Genomic DNA, 19306 nt, shown 5'->3' with positions numbered 1-19306 from the left:
GGGGGAGAAGACTAATGATAGGGGGAGATCATTTCAACAATTTGAGCAATCACAATCACCGCAATCTAAATTCAAATTTTTTAGGTCAAATCAATTGGTTTTTCCATCAATGCCGAAGGGGGAGATATTTGGCATTTCAATTAGGATATTGAGAAGGTTGTTGATAATTATGGATATAACTAATTAAGGATGTTTACTGTCTTCACAATATTATTTTGTCATTGATGTCAAGAAATTGATTTTCTGATTTAGTAGGATGTTGCCATATCTTAAGAATTATGTTTGTGATGAATAAGGGGAGGAATAAGTTATTCAATGGGCAACTATTACCAAGTTAGACAATGATGAGATCATGTTGTTTAGATTGTTTTGATATCCTACATATGCTATTGTTTGTAAGGTTAATACTATACTATGTTACCGAGCAAGGAACCTAGTTGGTAAAACCTAAGGAACCTAGTCGGTAAACCCTAAGGTTATCACTATCGGTTAATGAAGGCGGAATGTCTACCGAGTAAAGTTTAGTATTTAACAAGTTGCAATCAAGTAATAACATAATGCATTGGATGTGTACATGCGTTATTTAATGATGGAAGCCAATGAGCTGGTTATGATTAAATGATTGATATAATGTGTATGAAGTTTGTTAAGGATCTATGGCAATGGAAGATCGGCAGGAAGATCTATAGCTTAGATTAAACCGCAATACCCTAGCAAAAGTTCCAAGGAATATATGCAAGTTCCAAGGTGAGGTAAAACATTTTCTGACCAAAGGATACATTGAACTTGGTCAAGATTGAAGATCTGATGGCTATGATTGATCATGGGAAATGTGATCAAAGAGATTAAGCGGTTATCAAATTGTTTATAAATAAGGAACTGTTGATAAACAATGTATGCGGGAAAATGTAAGCACAGGGATGCTACATAGTGATTACCGAGCACATAAGCTTGAAGACCTGTTTGAATAACAGAGTAAGGAGCCCAGCAGAGGGACAAGATAAGTCCTATGACTAGATTGTATTGAGCAAATAAGAATCTACTTTAGCATTTTAGATGCAAAGTTGTAGACATACTCATTACTGTTTTTTATTTGTAAGTGACAAAAAATCTCTTAACCGAGTGGACTTAATAGTCTTATTTGTAAATCCTCTAGCAAGGTGACATTCTGATTGAGTGTTTGAAACCCTTTAACAAGGTCACCTCTAACAAGGTGAAGATCCTAATAGATCTAAGGGAAATCCCTTAACCGGGTCACATCTAGCAACGTGTTTGTAATCTTTAACATGATTTGCTTTTAATCAAGCATACTATAGAAGAGTATATTTCTTAGTGGGTCTGAAATCCCACAGTGGTTTTTCCCTATTTGGGTTTCCACGTTAAATCTAGTGTTATGAGTGTTGTTATGATTATGTGTTCTTAAGGTTGCATGTTTTATAGTTTTGATTACATATATTTGTTTAAGCTACCGAGGTTGAATCTGTTGAATATATTGAAGATTAAGTTTGTATGATTCACCCCCCCCCTCTCATCTTGTTAGCTTGGCATCTATACTTAACAATTAGTATCAGAACTATCACAGTAATGAATAACTTTCAAAACAAGAGATGCTATGCTTGTGGGATGTTTGGACATATCTCTAACCAGTGCAGGATGAGACCAAATCAAATGAACTTCAAACCTATACAAAATAATGTTTTTTGTCGTGCATGCAATAAAATCGGTCACATTGGAAAGTACTGTAGAAGCAAGAATAGTGTTTTAGTAGATAGGAGCAAATCAGATGAGAAGGGAAAAGTGAAGGTAGAAGAGATCAAAGACAAATATGAGAAGATGTGGGTTAGAGAAGATGAATCTAAAGATGAAACCGGGTTTGCTCCCAAATCCAGTGTAGGATCTTCATATGGTAACTAGGGCTTTATGCCTTAGGGGGAGCTTTTCATGCAAATTCTAAGAAAATCCCTCTTCGATAGTCTACAATCGATTCCAGAAGGTGGCATAAGGCTTAGATCAGATATGTAGATGTCATCCAAAAGTTTCAAAAAGGATTTGATGCTCCCGTATGTGACTTCATGAAAATCATGGTAACTTGTTACATCATTTATTGTAATAAAAATTTAGGTTTTCGAAGGATAAAAGTGCATTTTGAAGTTTCATTTGTCACAATGCGATCAAGTGAATAGAGCAAAGAAGAAGAGAAAAGCGATTTGGCAATTTCAATAATGATTTCAGCACCTCCAAAGTGAATCAAGGTATTTATCTATTCAGGCTCTCAATTTTCACAAACCCTAGCATTCAAAATGGCTTCAGCTTCTAGTGTTGCTATCCCTTTGGTGGTCAAGATTAAGGACATGGCCAAACTTGTATTCAAGAAACACCATTTTCAGTATGTGGAAGATGATCCAGAAGGTGCATTTTCATTGGTGCCCTATGACATACTTCATAATGAAGATAGTAGGGCTTACATCCACTATGATCTTGAGGAGCTTTGAAACATGGGTATGCTAGACCTGTACAACAAGCACTTGGTGGATGGTATGGGAAATATCAAACCCGAGTACAAAGATCTTTAGGACAAGGGTTTCTTGCAATTCATCCATTTTCTATTGTTCGATGAAGCTGAGTGGATTCGGTATATTCTTAGTTGTGTTCATGAAGAGTTCATATGGCTTGACAAGCCTCACAAGATTACCAAACAAGCGATTTGAGCTGTGACATGCCTAGCAGAAACTGGTGAAGTGCCCAGCTTGAGGAAAGTATCAAATGACATGGTGATAGCCACCAGTGGCTCCAAATTTGATAGAAGATTGATAACCATAAACAACATTCTAGAGAATGATGTGAAATTTGCATCAATGGTGGTTGGTTACAAAGTTTACCAGTCAAGCAGGTACAACTATGTCTCTGGTACTACCATTTACTCTGCATATCAGATGTTGAAGGAAGACAAAAGGTATGACTTGTGCGCAACCCTCCTAAATGAGTTATTGAACAATTTGAAGAAGATCAAGAAACATAAAAAGCACACTTTCAAATATGGTACACTTCTTGAATGAGATACCTGATATACAAGGAAAGGTTAGATGGGCCTATGATAGACCGGTGGCCATGCAAATTAAAGAGGGATTATGGGGAGTTGGAGATGAACAATGATAATATCTACTCTCTAGGGATACTTTAAATCTTTCCAAGCTGCAATGAAAAGAAGAGAGAGGATCCCTAAAGAAATAGTTGAAAAGTATGAGCAAACCATATGCTTCATGGTTCACAAGGATCAATGTCTGATGGAAGCTATGGAGCCCTGAATAGTGTGGATCATGCCCATGGGGTATGAAGTTGATTCTATCACACTTGAGGCATATGCCCAGCACCTTCTGAGTCAACCGTGTGATAGCCCTAAAAATGAATATGCAAAAATTTGGTGTCCTTGACAATGTTTTGTCACTTTGAATTAATGTTTCTCTTTGTGTTACCCTCAAGTTTTAAGGTTCTTAGGTTTAGATGTTCTCGGGTGAGCCTTTTATTTTAAAACCTAAAGCTTGTTATGTTTCTTCACTACCATTTTACTTAAACTTGAGGGTCTTTTCCATCGTCGAAGGGATCATGTTCCTTTCCCTAGGCATTATTTTTTTTGCCGGTCTTTTCATTTTTCCTAGAGACTATGTCTTTTCCATTATGGTCGGGTGCCCTATTAATATTTATGCGAGCATTTATTTTCCCTAAGTATAGCCTTAATGTTTTGGTTAATATCTCCATGTTTAAGTATTGAGAAACTAAAGGTTCCATGATTTTAAATGTGCATCAAATGGATGAAATTATTTTAACTCAAGCTGGAAGATGCTCGAAGGATAGCAACAAGTTTTGGGTGGACTTTTAAAAGTTGTACATAATGAATGATAAAATTGGATGGCTCTCATAGTCCTGCAAAGGAAGATGCAGGGAAGTTAAGGACTACAACATTGTAAGATGATGTTGCGTGTCCCAGGTAGATCAGAAAGGTGCGAAGGTGGGGCCGCTAATAGAATTGAGTTGGAAGATGACTAGACGATGTGTGTTCAGAATTTTGTGGACCCATCTTACTATGTTGGAAGGTCAATATTAATATTGACCAATGGTGATCACACGATGTGCCATGCTAGATAGATCTATGACGAATATAGAGCATTTTTCAAAAGGAGTAATGGGGATGTTTAATTGTTATTCACGTAGGAAAATAAAGGCAGAAAAAGATAAGCTTGTTGATATTGAATAAATAGAGACGTTTTGAGGCACATGGATACTGACTGATTCTCAAAAAACTAATTTAGGAGGTGTTTTGTTGGGTTGAGTCGTATTAGTGGACAAAGCTGGTAGTACTAGAGGTGGAAATATCAACAAGTTTTTATTGCCACCACATAAAGAAATTGAGATCTTCAGAAGGATCAAGGGGATATGGATGATTCATGAGCTAGAAGCGAAGTGATCAAGGACCTATCAATAAAATCATCAGATGTGTACTATCAGAGATACTCACAGTAAGGCAGAAAATTAAGAAAATTATTTCTGAGAAACTTTCAAAAGATAAGGACTCGGTATCCAAAAAAGGAGGATTCTGAAGTAGAAATTTTGTAGTCAAAAAAAAAAAAAATTAGGAACAAAATCATTCACGTAAGGTGAACTTGGTCAGAAGGGCAGTGAAATGGTAGTTTGAGTCTAATGATGTTTTGATTCGATGGATATGATTTTTTGAATACATTTGCTGGTAGGATGAGTAGAAAAGCATTGGAATGATGATTTTCCCCATGCATGAACACCACCAAGAAAGGCATTTTCATTATAAATATAGCTAGGTGGTGTCTTCAATTGGTAGAAAGAACAAGAAAATTCATTATCTTCTCAGAAGGTTTTGAAATGGTGAAAAATGATTTTTGAGAAGTATTGTGCTAGGAGGTACATTGAGCTATGTGATACTAGATGGAATTCCTTTGGGAGTGAGTATGATTATAGTTGATGGAGTCTTGAAAGTGGGGAGGATAGTCGATGGAGGCTTGAAATCCATTTCTTATCAGAACAAGCCATGCATGATGTATCCTCTGCCTCTCCTCCATCACTCATTGAAAGAGGGTTATAGGAAGGACCTCATGGAGGAGCAAGAGTGGAACAAACTTGGGAGAAAGTGCTAGCCAGTCATTTCTACAATGACATGGAAGTTACAATGCCTTTCCTTCACTTTATGTTCCTCTATAAGCTCCTCTTTCCACTTTCTCTGATCCTTGACATAAAGGCTTGAACTCCTTTTTTAGTGGAAGGATGATTTTACTTCTTGCTAGGATCTAAACCCTCTTTGAGAATGGAAGTACTCTGCAGAGAATCAAGGCGCATTTCATGGTCCATCTGGAAGCATTAGGGGTGATGGTGGCACGACTCAAGAAATTTGTTTCTACCAAAATGCAGTTAAAATTTTTGGTTCTAATTCATCATGAATGCCAACATGGACAATCTTTTGGGAGACTATGAGGAATATTTATGTAACAAAGTTACAAGCAGTCTTATGAGCTTGTGGCAGGTGTCTCCTCTGGCCTAAAGCTTGTTTTCTCCCTTTGTTTCTATAAAAGGGAATTCAAGGCCATGAGATAAAGGTCGATAAATTTGGTCACAAATCTTGGGGGTTGAGAAATTTGGTTCACAAGTTTGGATCTAAACCCTTGGTCATGTATAGTAGGTCTAGGTGAAATGAGTAGGCTATAATAGGAATTTGTAGAGCAAATGAAATGGGTATTGTGTCTTATTTTGTTTCAAGTTCTTGAAGGAGTTAAATGTAAGATAATTTGTAATAGAAAATAGCTTACTAAATGAATGCAAGCATAGTTCAAATTCATTTTCTCTAGTGTGTAACTCTGTTATGTTTTGAATGAGTAAGATAAATGGTTTTTCTCATTCATTGCATTATTGTGATGTATGCATTTTCTATCTTATGCTCTAATCTAAGGGATTGGTTAAATTGCTAGGATAAGATCTGTAGACTGATGGGGCTTATACATGGATTCTGATAAGTATTTTGGGTTGGGACAGATAAATGAGATGCATTATAAGGCATTGTTATCTTAAGATCTCTAGCTATTAGATTAATGTTCTATTCTGTTATATTTTATCTTATGTTTTATGATTTCAGTTGCCCAATGGATAAGAAACTGATCATGGCTTTACTCATTTCCAGTACTAGTTCTTTACTCATAGCTCATCGGCAACTTGCTACAAATCAATAATATCATAATATCTTTTTATTTCTGTATATGTCACTGCTTGTCAGAAGTTGTCTCACACTCTAAAGTAGGTTGAGGATAAATGAGAGCCAGCCACTCTATAGCATTCTCCCTCTTTATTGAGCCCCTTTTAAGAGTGAGACCTTCTACTTTATTTTAATATCATCTACAAGTGTGGTGCAAATATTGCAGGAGCATTAAATGATCACCCTCTCGAGTTTTGCAGAGCCTGAAGTAAAGAAGGGTTAGCATAATTCTTGTCATATGTTGGTCTAAGTCCTTGAGTATCTCTAAAATAGTCTAGAGTTGTCCTCTCCATGCATGATTCAAGGGTTCAACTTGGTTCCTACCCCGTGGCAGTTTAAAAACCACCACTCTGTGCAATTTGGGGAACCAAAAAAAATGGCGACTCTACTGGGGATAGTTGTCTAGAATCTCTGGATAGAAACGATCGAATAATTATACTGGTTGATATTACCCCATCCGAGACACCGACAAAAATGAAAACCCTGTTGGGGATAGTTGTCTATAATATCTAATTAGAACAGATTGAATTATTATACAAATGAGATTACCCCATTCGAGCCACTAAAAAAAATGGCGACTTTGCTAGGGACTTCTGCATAGGAGTCATGAGCTTATAAGGTTCCAGATCTTTTGTTGGTTGAGTCAATTCTCATAAATGTTGCCTAAGAATCTATTATAATTCATCTTTCAATGTAAGTTTTGTCAAGATTGGTCCATATTTCAGGATTATTTCATAATATCTCACAAATTGTGGGTGACGACTCTAGGATCTTTGCACTACAGTGCATTATTTAAGAAAGAATTAAAGAACCATATAACTTGTAGAAGAGATGAAGTACCCTAAAAAGGCGAGGAACAAAACCCACATGATGAAAGAGGAGGAGTTGCAGTGTTGGTTTATGAACAAATTTGACCTGAGAACCTAGAGAGGATGAGAAGATAGTTTCAAATCTATCACTACAACAAGCCAGAAAGGTGATTTCCAGCCACTACACTGCCTCCATCTATTTTTGATTTTCATGAGTCAAATGTATTTTTGTGAGTCATTTGTAGAAAATACTTCCCTATCAAGTGAGATAAGCACTAAGGAAGGGAATGGTAGTGATCTTTTTACATACTTGTGAAAATTAGTTTGGAAATTTTGTAATAAGTTGAGTGAAGTATGTTTCTAAGTCATACATTGTAGTATTGTAAGAAATATTTAGCATAAACGTGCAACATATGCAGTCATTGTCAAGCCATAACATAATGTTTTCTGGTGAAATATGTAGACCATTAAATTTTAATGATATTCAAGGTTTCCCAAACCCTGTTCTTGCTAATGTTAGGGAGCATTTACCAAGTTTTAATAGGAAAGGATTAGAATCAGCATGCCAACACCTGTAGGGGTTTTCTGATTTGATAGGAGATTTTGAGATAAGTCAGGAAGATATTTGCATGAAGCTTTTTATTCAATCTTTAAAAGAAAATGCTAGGGACTAGTTTTCATATCTGCCAACGGGTTTTATCTCTTCATGGGATGAGCTGAATGCATCTTTCATGGAACAATTTGGTGAAAGAGTGAATCCAAGTTTAGCTATAAAAGGATTCATGGGTATTAAAAGAGAAGAGGATAAATTGTTCCCTGTTTTCAATCTTAGATTTGTAAGAACATTGGACAACATTGCTAGAGGTTATAGGCCAAATGATGCAGTATGTTTGGTTGTTTACTTAGCTACATGTGATGAAGAAATGAGCTATTTACTAAGGTATAAGGATCCTAAAACCTTGTACTAGGCTTATAGGATAGCAATGGATATTGAGAACAATTTGAAATATGGAATCCCTAAGGGTTATTTCACAACAAAAGTTTGTTATCCTAAGTTACCAGATATTGAAGAGAGGTGTGAGCCAAGAGTTGAAGATCAATGTCAAAGAATTTAAAATTTTGTTGATCATGGGAAACATGTTATAACCTATGATTAAGATCAAATATGAGTGAAAAAAAATTGTCTCAGATAGTGGTTATTCCTCATATTAGTGAAGACAAGGTTAATGAAAATTTATATGATACAAATGATACAAAGATGGAGGTGATTTTAGTGGCTACACTAGGTGACAAAATTATTATTCCTTTCAGTAAGGATGCCACACAAAGAGTCTATCTTCCCTCTTTTGATGGATATGATAGCCTCTATGAAGGAGAATTGGAAGGTTGTACATCTAATGAGGATAATAATGATATGCAAGGTTTTGGCAAGACATATTCATCTTCTCAGGATTTAGTCATGTGTAATAATGGAATCTTGAATAGTGTTACACCATTCTTTGTTGATAATGCTCATAAACCAGAGAACTCCATGGTATGTTCCAATAAAGAAGATATGCTTTAGCCTATTCTTATGCCATGTCAATTTATTCAAGGTGATGAGTGTGAAGAACTAGTCAAGGTAGATCAATATTATAAGTAATTTATTATAAGTAATGATATACTACCTATTCCATTACAAGTAACACTCTATGCAGTGGATCAAATTGTTCCTGAACTCTCTAAACATGAGGACACATGTGAACTAGCAGATGTGGTTAGAAAAGATGAAGAAAAGGATCAAAGCAGTCATGATGATTTTGTTGAAACTTATGAGAGTTATAAAATTGAATATTATGATGTTGAAAGTTGTTATAACTGAGATTATGATTACCTTACGTCTAATAAGGGTGAATGTGAATTTGAGGTTGGAAGAAGTTTCAATGAAGCTTTTAATACATTATTTGATGAGGATGTAGATATGGATCAGCCTTTTCTTTGCCTAAATATTTATGAGAAAGGTTTTCATATGGTTTCCAATCCTTTGTATGAAGAGATGGTTGAGAAACTAGTAATGGTGAAGATTGACCAAAATGTGAATGTTGAGTTAATTTTTCGTGATGAAGATCAATTTTATCCCATGATTGCTTATGATAGAAATGTTGAAGGTGTTTCAGACACTTATAAGTAGGGTTTATACAATAAAGAAAGGACCATCCAAGGTGACCAAGGAATTTTATTTTTCCTTGCTGATAGCAGTGTGCAAGAATACAACTCAGGGTTGGTTTATAATTTGCAAATGTTTTTGAATGTGGTCAACATGTATATGGGAATATTTTCAAGTCATTGATCACATATGTAGATGAGAGTCAAACCTTTGATAAGGTTAAATACTAGTTCTTTAGTTTTGATGGCCTTGGGCCATCAGTCAGAGTTTGATTTTCTCAAAGTACAGTATATGGTGCAGGGAAAGGAGGTTGACTTTGCAACTCAATGGAGATGTACAAGTGGGTTTATACTTGTGCTATTAATATGAAAAATAAAATATAGTTGAGGGTTGAAGCTTTGATGAAATGGAATGGATCTAGAAGAGAAGCTAGTTCCAAAATGCTAAATTACAAATGCAAGTTATAAAAAACTTGTACAGGGAACAACTATAATGAGTTTTTAGATAAAGGTTTTGATCTTGATGTGGAATGCTAGATAGGAAGACAACGGGAGGCATGGTAAGTTTGATGTCATCTTCTCAGACCCATATCTGACTCAAAACAAGTGGGGAGAAGTTTTTTATTTCATACTTTCTCCAAGGAATGATAGATATAGTCCTTGAATTGCCTGTTCATGGACAATTCTTGGAATTTTACTTCTTTTGAAGTATTTATTTTCTATGAATAGTAGATTAGACCTTGTACATATTAGAGTAGATTTCTTTTTCTTATTTGGGTTTCCTTGTCTAGTTAGTTCTATTTTTGCTCTGCTTAACCATAGTTTCTGGATCCTTGTATCATCCCTGAGTGATGATCATCCCCAACCAGAGCCACTGGTAGCCCTAAAAATGACTATGCAAAAATTTGGGGTCCTTGACAATGTTTTGTCACTTTGAATTAATGTTGCTCTCTATGTTACCCTCAAGTTTTAAGGTTCTTAGGTTTAGATGTTCTTGGGTGAGCCTTTTTATTTTAAAACCTAAAGCCTGTTATGTTTCTTTATTACCTTTTTACTTAAACTCAAGGGTCTTTTCCATCATCGAAGGGACTGTGTTCCTTTCCCTGGGCATTATTTTTCTGCCAGCCTTTCAATTTTTCCTAGAGACTATGTCTTTTCCATTATGGTCAAGTCCCCTTTTAATATTCCTGCAGGCATTTATTTTCCCTAATTGTGGCCTTAATGTTTCAGCTTATATCTCTATGTTTAAGTACTGAGAAACTAAAGGTTCCGTGATTTTGCATGTGCATCAAATGGATGGTGGTGTTTTAACTCAAGCGGGAAGATGCTCGAAGGATAGCGACAAATTTTGGGTAGACTTTGTAAAGCTGCACATAATGAACGAGCAAATCGGATGACCATTGCAGTCTCGTGAAGGAAGATGCAGGGAAGTTAAGGACTGCGACATCGCGAGATGATGCCGCGTGTCCCAGGAAGATCAAGAAGGTGCGAAGGTGGGGCTACTAAAAAAATTGAGCTGGAAGATGACTAGATGATGCACGTTCATAATTTTGTGGACCCATCTTTCTATGTTGGAAGGTCAATATTAATATTGACCAATGGTGATCATGCGATGTGCCATGCTAGACAGATCTATGACGGATATAGAGCATTTTTTGAAAGGAGTAAGTGGGTTTTTTTTATTGGTATTCACATGGGAAAATAAAGGTAGAAGAAGATAATCTTGTTGATATGGAATAAACACAGATGTGTCGAGGCACATGGATGCCGACTGATTCTCAAAAGACTAATTTAGAAGGTGTTTTATTGGGTCGAGTTGTATTAGTGGACAAAGCTAGCAATACCAAAGGTGGCAATATCAACAAGTTTTCATTACCACCATGGAAAGAATTTAAGATCTTCAGAAGGATCAAGGGGATAAGGATGATTCATGAGCTAGAAGCAAAGTGATCAAGGACCTGTCAATAAAATCAAAGGATGCGTACTATCAGAGATTCTCACAGTAAGGCAGAAAATCAAGAAAATTGTTTCTGAGAAACTTTCAAAAGACAAGGACTCAATATCCAAAAAAGAGGATTTTGAAGCAGAAATTTTGCAATCAAAAAATCAAGAACAAAATCATTCATGTAAGGTGAACTTGGTTAGAAGGGGAGTGAATTGGCAATTTGAGTCTGACGATGTTTTTGTTGGTATTATGGATGTGTTGCATTGGTTTTATCATTGATGTCAACACTTATCAACACTTATCCTTCTGAGGATCTTTGATTATGTTGAATTGGCACATTATATTCACTGGCAAGTTTAGTGACTTATGCATAGTCATGGGTATTTGGATCACTGACAGGTTATATTGTTCACCGACACTGAGGATGACTTGTTATCATTTAGAGATCACTTGGTTATGTCAAAGACATGGTTTGGACACTTGGTTTTGGTATTTTAGTTATTGGTCTAATCAGGTTGACATATTTGCTATTACCGGTAAATTGGTCTAGGTTATGGACTACCATGCATTATCTATTCCAGATTATCACTACACATTATGGAGACGATTTAATAATTGGATATTATTGTAATTTCATTAAGACAACATTATGCATCACATATTGACTTATTTGTAATTGATTTAATTATAATATTCTTTGTGACCCGACCTACACATTTGGTCCTAGGTCTTGGAATATATGTAAGATCTCATTTGTGAGATGATGTAATAAAGTAGAAGAAAGATATAGAACGAAGAGAAGGTATATGGTTATGGTATTGTAACATGGTATGTGCAAATATAGAAGATTATATGAGAAGACCATAGTGAAGGTGATTATCAGAGCTTAACCGGTACTGAATCCAACATTGGAGATGCTACTTTGAGTAGTACATTATCATTGGATTTAATCATCCAATTGTAATCAGCGTGACTCCTATTTTGTGATTGAGCAGTGAGCTCTAGGCGGTTGGCCTTTCTGCATGTGCAGACCCCATTTGTACACACATACTAACTGTAGTAGTATCATTTGATTGTGGGTAAGGTTTCCCACCGTGGTTTTTCCCCTTATAGTGTTTCCATGTACAAATATTTGTGTTATGTGTTGTGGATGATGTTTCTCTTTCTATTTCATGCATTAAGTTTCATCAGTATTAATATTGACTATTAATCTATTAACTGACATTATCTTTGGTTTACTGGTATTATGTATCAAGCTTGAATTAAGTTATATTTGGATTGAAATTAATAGACAAGTGATTCACCCCCCCCTCTCAGTTGCCTATGGGTCCTAACAATTGGTATCAGAGCCTAGTCCTCTTTTTGCAGAAGTTTAACAACTTGAGGAGATTCTATGGAACTAACTTTTTCAGGAAGGATAGTCTGAAACTTGATGGAACTATGGTATATGGAAGATCAAAATGGAGACACATCTGAATTTCATTGGAAGAGACATATGGGATGTTACAAAGAATGGCTATGTTGGTCCTACACCGAATCAACCTAATCCACCAACATTGAGTAAGGATCAAGAGAATGATTACAAAGCAAGAGAAGCACTCTTGAGCGCCTTGTCAGATCAGAAAATCATGGGATTATCAGACCAATCTACTGCTAAAGCTATTTGGGACAAATTCAAGACATTGAATGAAGGAGATACCACTATCAAAATTGCAAAACTAGAATGCTTCCGGGTTAGGTATGAAAATCTAAAAATGGAAGATGAAAGCATTTTTTCTTTTATGGAAAGGGTTAATGAAATTGTTTTGGGAATATAATGTTGTGGAGGTTCCTTAAGTGAAGATGAAATTGTTTCTAAAGTTTTGAGAGCATTTCCACCGGCATACAAAATGAAAGTAACTGCTATGAATGAATTGAGAACAATGCTTAATACATCAGTATCTAGAGATACCTTGGTTGGAAAACTTTCAGCATTTGATCTTGAGTAATTTGGTCTTGTTGCTACAATTAAAATAGATTTAGCCTTCAAAGCATCATCATTTGCATCATCATCTGATAAATCTGTTTGGAAAGCACTTTATGCAAGAGAACTTGAAGATATCAGGAGGGAAAATGAAGAACTGGAAGAACTTGAAGCACTATTTACAAGGAAAATGCCTAAAGGTCCTATTGGAAGTAAGTATGAAGGTAAAGCACCATTTAAATGTTTTAACTACAGTAAAGTTGGTCATATGGCATCTAGATGTCCTGATAGACATGCAAGATTGAGAGAAGAAGCTAAAAGAACATACAAGCCTAACCCTGAATATCAAAGATACAAATTTAAGAAGAATAGAGACAAATCATGTTACTATGTTGATGAAGGAGTTACTAATGATTTTGATGAAGAACTGATAGACAATGGATGGGATTTTGTTGCAATAATAGAAGATCAATCGACACCTACTATTCCACCAGTAGAGCAGGACCTGGCAGCTACAATTGAAGAAAAGGATGAATGGATTATAGATTCCGGATGTTCACATCATATGACTGGTGATAAAAGTAAATTATTATATTTTCAGGAATACAATGGAGGTCTAATAAGATTTGGGGATGACAAAGCTTGTTTGATCAGAGGAAAAGGCACTATATCTTTTGATGGTAAGCACAACACTAACAACGGTTATTATGTTGAAGGTTTGAAGCATAATCTTTTGAGTCTTGGTCAATTAGTTAAAAAAAGAATTCCAGTTACAATTCAAGAATGGTAAATTCAAAATCATGAATAGAACTAGTTTGGAGATTGCAATTGGTAATCAGACTAGGTAATATCTTTCATTTGAATAACAGTGAAAATACATGCTTGATTGCACATATTGATGAAATTTGGTTATGGTATAAAAGACTGTCATGTGAATTTTGATTGCATTATAAAGATTAGTTCATCAAAGATTGTAAAACCTCTTAATCCGGTATGTAAGGAATGTCAAATGGGAAAGCAAGTTAGAACAACTTTTAAGAGTATTTCTGAGAAATCCAATAATTTTCTTGATTTAATTCATACTGACTTGTGTGGTCCGACAAGAACAAGAAGTCTACAGGGAGATAGATACTTTATGCTAATCATTGTTGATTATTCTAGAATGTGTTGGGTTACTTTTCTCAGAGAGAAATCAGAAGCCTTTGGGAAATTCAAATTATTCAAAGCAATGATAGAGAATGAAACCGGTAAGAAAATCAAATGTTTAAGATCAGATCAAGGAGGTGAATTTACATCTAAGGAGTTTAATACATTTTGTGAAATGAATGGAATTAGAAGACAACTATCAGCTCCATGGACACCTAAAAAAAAGGAGTTGTGGAAAGGAAGAACATAACTATTCTGGATGCAGCTAGAAGCATGATATTAGAAGAAAATCTACCTCATATGTATTGAAGAGAAGAAGTGAATACAATGGTTTACATTTGATCCTAGAAGTGAAGTAGTGTATATTGGTAAATTTGATCCTAGAAGTGATGAAGGTATATTTCTTGGTTATTCATCTAAGAGCAAAGCATATAGATGTTTTAATAAAAGATTACAGAAAATCATTGAGAGTGCAAATGTGAAGATAGATGTGTTAGGTCCCAGAGAAAACTAAGAGGGGGGGGGGGGGGGGTGAATCAGTTGTCAAATAAATTCAAACCAAAAAACAACTTAACCAACTTAATGCTTAATACCGGTAAACCAGTTTAATATACCGGTACACAATTTTAACAATTAATTGCTATATCGGTAAGGATTATTGCATGAAACATAAAGACAAAGTCATCCACAACACATAACACCAATATTTGTACGTGGAAACCCTGTAAGGGGAAAAAATATGATGGGAAATCTTACCCACAATTAGATGATACTACTGTAGATAGTAAGTGTACATAAATGGGGTCTGCACATGCAGAAAAGCCAAGCACCTAGAGCTCACTGCTCAATCACAAAATGGGAGTCACACTAACTACAGTTGGATGGTTAAATCCAATAAGAATTTACTGCACAAAATATCATCTTCATATGCTGGATTCAATACCAGTGTAGTTTTGATTGTCTTCACAAAAACCCTCCTTCAATCTTCAAATGATGTTTGTGTGTATAGCTCTGCTTATTCTCGCATATACCTTCTTTCCGCATTCCACATTTGATCTTACAAATAAGATCTTACATTTATACCATAATCTAAGACCAATTTTAGTAGGTCAGCTCTACAAGATATTACAATAAAAACATTTTACAAACAATACAATATCCGATGCAATAACCGATTCACATGTCGGCTTAATGCATTTACAACAATAATTAATTATCTCCATAGCGTGTCATGCTGATCTGGAAAAGATAAACCTGTCGATGTAACCCTGGACCTATTTGCCGGTAACAACAAATATGCAAATTCTAATATACCAATAAACAAAACTCCAAGACAAAGTGTCCACATGATGTCTTTGACATAACCATGTGTTTTCCATATCATTCCAAGTGTCGGTGATCATTATATCTTTCTGGTGTACCACATACCGGTGACTGTGCATGAGTCACTTGCTTGCCGGTGAATGTTGTTGATTCTCCAAAGTGCCAGAGTTGATAAGTGTTTAGTAGGTGTTGACATCAATGAAAAAACCATACCAAAATACCAACAATCTCCCCCTTTGGCATTGATGGCAAAACAAGATGGAAAAACCATCAAAGTGCCAAAATAGAAATTCCAAATACCAAAAACCAACAATCTCTAGAAAAGAGATCATGAAAATACATATATAGAGAGTAATAATCTCTCCCAAACAACAATCTCTCCTCTTGGGAGCAACCTGTGTTTTCCTTGTGTTTTTCCATACCAATCTCTCCCCCTTTGACATCAAATGCCAAAGTTGCAACAAAACATCTTACCAAGCCAAGTTCATATACAAAATACCAATCACTTTAGTATACCAACTACTCCCCCTAAGAAGTAGCTTCCCATCAAAGCCAGAATAAAAGATTTCTCTATTAATTTAGCCAGTTGATGACAATCATCAACTTCCTAAGTCTCTATCGGTGGGGTATGACCCCAAGCTGATCTCTGAGATATTCATAAGTCTCCTTAGGCATAGGTTTAGTAAAGATATCTGCAATTTTCTCTTTAGTATTCACATAAACCAATTTTATTTCCTTTGCTTCAACATTTTCCCTTAGAAAATTCAATTTGATAGAAACATGTTTGGTTTTAGAATGTAATAGCAGATTCTTAGATATATCAATTGCTGCAGTGTTATCACAATAGATAGTAATAGGTTCCTTGCATTTTACCTTTATGTCTTTCAACATTTCCTTAAGTCATAGTACCTATGTATAGTTAGTTGTTGCTGCAACATATTTTGATTCTGCTGTTGATAAAGATGTACAACTTTGTTTCTTACTCAACCAAGAAACTAGTCTATTTCCAAGAAAGAATGCTCTGTCAGTGGTGCTTTTTCTATCATCCACATCTCCTTCCCAATTTGCATATGTGTATGCACATAATTCAAAGTTTTCATTTCTAGGTTACCATAATCCAAGATTTATAGTACCTTGTAAGTACCGGATAATCCTTTTTACTGCTGATTCATGATTTTCTCTAGGATAATTTGATCTTGAAACAATACATATTGCATTCATAATATAAGGTCTGGTTTGTGTCAAATATAGTAAACCTTCTATCATAGATTTGTATCTAGTTGGATTAACAGGTGTAGATTCATCCCTTAGTGATAGTTTTTCATTTGTTGTCATAGGTGTGCTTACCGGTTTAGAGTTCTACATCCCAAATTTCTTTAGTAACTCTTTTAAGTACTTGGATTGACTCAAGAATATACCTTTATCAGTCTGTGAAATCTGCAATCCTAAAAAGAATTTTATTTCTCCAATCATAGACATTTCAAATTCTTGCTGCATTTTAATAGAAAATTCTTTACATAATCCATCTTCTCCTCCAAAAATTATATCATCAACAAATACTTTTATAATCAAGATATCATCATTAGTCACTTTATAGTATAAATTGATGTCTGCATTACCTTTAGAAAAACCGATTTTCAAAAGATACTTATCCAATCTTGCATACCAAGCTCTTGGAGCTTGTTTCAATCCATACAAAGCTTTTCTTAACCTGCAAACCATATTATTGTCATCTGTCAAAGAAAATCCATCAGGTTGTTCAATGTACACTTCTTCTTCAAGATCTCCATTCAAAAATGCACATTTAATATCCATTTGATAAACTTTGTAGTTCTTGTGTGCTGCAAAAGCCAAAAATAATCTGACTGCCTCAATTCTAGCTACCGGTGGAAAGGTTTCATTGTAATCAATTCCTTCTTTATGAGAATATCCCTTACACACTAGTCTTACTTTATTTCTAACAACCTTACCATCTTCATTAAGTTTGTTTCTGAATACCCATTTGGTTCCCATTACATTTTTATCTTTAGGCTGAGGAACTAATTTCCAAGTGTTGTTTTTCTCAATTTGTTCTAATTCTTCTTCCATAGCTTTAATCCAAAATTTATCTTCACATGCCTCATTAAAAGATGATGGTTCAATTTGAGAAATAAGACATACCTCTTCATTTGCCAATATTCCTCTTGTCATAACTCCTTTAAACCTGTTTCCAATTATCTGATCTTCAGAATGATTCAGTCTTACATACCGGGGTGTCTTTGTTTGTTGTTGTTCGTTAATTACTATGGAATCCTCATATGATACCAGGGTAATTGGTTCTTCATTTTGTACTGGTGGATTCAGTGTAGGTTCATTTGTCAAAATTTCTGTTATCAGTTTAGAGTCTATATACTTGAAGTTCCTCTAAATTGTTCATCAATCTTTACATTTGTACTTTCAACAATTTTTTGCAATCTTTTGTTAAAACATCTATATGCCTTGCTCTTAGATGAATAACCAAGAAATATTCCTTCATCACTTCTAGGATCAAATTTTTCAATATACTCATCTCTTCTAATGTAACATTTGCTTCCAAATATTCTAAAATATTTAAGAGTAGGAGTACTACCAAACCACAGTTCATGAGGGGTCTTACTGGTTTCACCTTTGATGTGAACTTGGTTGAATGTATAGACCATTGTACTGACTGCCTCTCTCCAATACACATGTGGTAGGTTTGCTTCTGATAACATACTTCTTGCTGCATCCAAGATAGTTCTATTTTTCCTTTCAACAACTCCATTCTGTTGTGGTGTCTGAGGTGCTGATAGCTGTCTTCTGATTCCATTTACTTCACCGAATGTATTAAACTCCTTAGATGTAAATTCTCCTCCTTGATTTGATCTTAAACATTTGATTTTCTTACCGGTTTCATTTTCAACCATTGCTTTGAATAGTTTGAATTTTCCCAGTGCTTTAGATTTTTCTTTGATAAAAGTAACCCAACATGTTCTAGAATAGTCATCAATGATTAGCATGAAATATCTATCACCTTGTATGCTTTTAGTTCTAGCTGGACCACATAAATTAGTGTGAATTAAATCAAGAGCATTATTGGATTTTTCTGGAATACTTTTGAAACTAGCTCTAACTTGTTTTCCAAATTGACATTCCTTACATACTGTATTGTGAGGTTTGACAATTTTAGGTAAATCTCTAACTGCCTTAGTAGTACTGATTTTTACCCTGCAATCAAAGTTTACATGATAGAGTCTCTTATGCCATAACCAACTTTCATCAATATGTGCAATTAAGCATGTCTTTTCACTGTTACTCAAATGAAAGATATTACCTCTAGTCTGATTACCGGTTGCAGTTTCCAAACTAGTTCTATTCATGATTTTGCATTTTCCATTTTTGAATTATAACTAAAATCCTTTCTCAACTAATTGACCAACAATCAAAAGTTTTACAAGCTAGGGTTTCCATTGCACCAAAAGATCAACCTTTCAATGCCCGATACAACCACTAGACTTACAAAATCCATAAGAGGCTGTTAAACCATGTCATGAATCCCTGTGAGGGATGCTGGCCCACTGCCAATAATCCCTCTCCCGGTGTCACTTGTCGTGGCCTACGTGATTCAAACCTATGACCAAGCTCTGATATCACTTGTTACAAGCTAGGGTTGCCATTGCACCAAAATATCAGCCTTTCAATGCTCGATA

Source organism: Cryptomeria japonica, chromosome 11, assembly GCF_030272615.1.
Source record: "Cryptomeria japonica chromosome 11, Sugi_1.0, whole genome shotgun sequence".
Taxonomy (NCBI): domain Eukaryota; kingdom Viridiplantae; phylum Streptophyta; class Pinopsida; order Cupressales; family Cupressaceae; genus Cryptomeria; species Cryptomeria japonica.
Note: the sequence above shows the minus strand (reverse complement) of the source record.